At 46.4% G+C, this 1,385-nt stretch overlaps 1 protein-coding gene across 2 annotated transcripts in view; it reads left to right on the top strand.

Annotated features, from left to right (window-relative positions):
- The window catches only part of LOC119276650, a 5,445-nt gene extending 4,682 nt beyond the window's left edge, over window positions 1-763 (top strand). For both annotated transcript variants that reach the window (XM_037557773.1, XM_037557772.1), the window contains exon 7: window positions 541-763. The gene's annotated coding sequence lies outside the window, so the exon portion shown is untranslated. The remainder of the gene's footprint in view (window positions 1-540) is intronic.
- The last annotated feature ends 622 nt before the right edge of the window (window positions 764-1,385 follow it).

Raw genomic sequence — 1,385 nt, 5'->3', positions numbered from 1 at the left:
GGGAGGGGGATGAAGGGTGGATGGAGGTTGAGTGGTAGAAGAAAGAAGAAGATAAGGGTTCCGCCGGTGGTGGCCTCGCCGGAGAAGTCGCGGCGCTCGGCGGCAGCGCTTGATGTCGCGGAGGGGGGTGGGGTGGGATGAAAGGTGGAGGCAGGTTGAGTGGGGGAAGGAAGAAGAAGATAAGGCAAAAGAAAAAAAAATTAGGAGAAGGACGGGGGAGAGACTCTGGATCCATGTGGATCAGACGCACGCGACGCGACTGGCTAAATGTTTCGGCCGGCGCCCCGGCGTAAAACGTTTCCCTAAAAAAAACTTTGTTTTATCATTTGAGCTGCACATTCAGAAGTTTGGCTTTGCATACAGTTACCAGTTAGCACTTATTTTACCTTCATATGACCACCAAAATAAAATAAAAGGAATAACGCCACTAGATGGTCAAGTAGAGAAATTGAACACCTATGTTGTGGTTATACTTGCACTGATGGTAGTCTCTCTGGCCTTGAGGTTAACTAACCTATCGTGGTTTGCCTCCCTTTACAGGATTAACTGTGGGCAAGATATGCAGGAGACAGTGAAGAGGTGCACGAGAACTGCAGGTTACATCTTCAATGTTCGGACAACAGTTCCATCGACAAATGTGGAGGATCACTATGACATTTTTCTGTCTATTATGTAGCATGATTCTGTCACACTATTCTGCTATTGATCAACATGATTTTCAGTGAGCTTTAAGCTTCATCAGTCTTATAACGCTCTGTTCTGATGGTGATTAGATGAAATTACTTCTTTATGGATGAGCAAATCGTTGCATAGATGTTGGTGTCCCGGCGCGTGAACCATGGATCAGCTTTGCGTAGTCGTTTGTCCTAAAAATACTGCACGTACAACCTGGGCACTCACGCTTCAAAATTAGTGCACACTTAAGGATTTTGGTGAGCAGATCATTTTCAGTGCTTATGAGTAGATCTGCTCAAGCTCTATGTCATCCTCCGACTGAGTACTTTGGAAGTTGGAACCCATAGTTTTCTCTTATCGCCTCTGTTATGGCCGCAATGTGACGTGCCAACGACTCGTGAATTGAGAATTTGAAATCCAGCTGCGCTGCCACCTGCTAGTATGTGTTGTGCAACAAGCCTAGCTGGGCCTGAACTTTCCCCAAACTCTTCCTAATCGCCGCATATGTTTTCTGCGCGACCTCACCATTGCCGTGAAGATGGTTTATGAGGTGTAGACGATCGATCCAAGGAATGAGTGTCCGGTACTACGGGATCTCAGCACAAAATTTGTCTGAAATCAAATTCTCTGTAGGATGCTGATCATGAAAGTCTCTAGTGTTTAAACCCGTTCTTGTAGTGGTATTTGGGTGGCAGTGCCCCTGGAGCTGT

Source organism: Triticum dicoccoides, chromosome 3B (genome assembly GCF_002162155.2).
Source record: "Triticum dicoccoides isolate Atlit2015 ecotype Zavitan chromosome 3B, WEW_v2.0, whole genome shotgun sequence".
Lineage (NCBI taxonomy): Eukaryota > Viridiplantae > Streptophyta > Magnoliopsida > Poales > Poaceae > Triticum > Triticum dicoccoides.
This window is presented reverse-complemented; position numbering and strand designations above follow the sequence as displayed.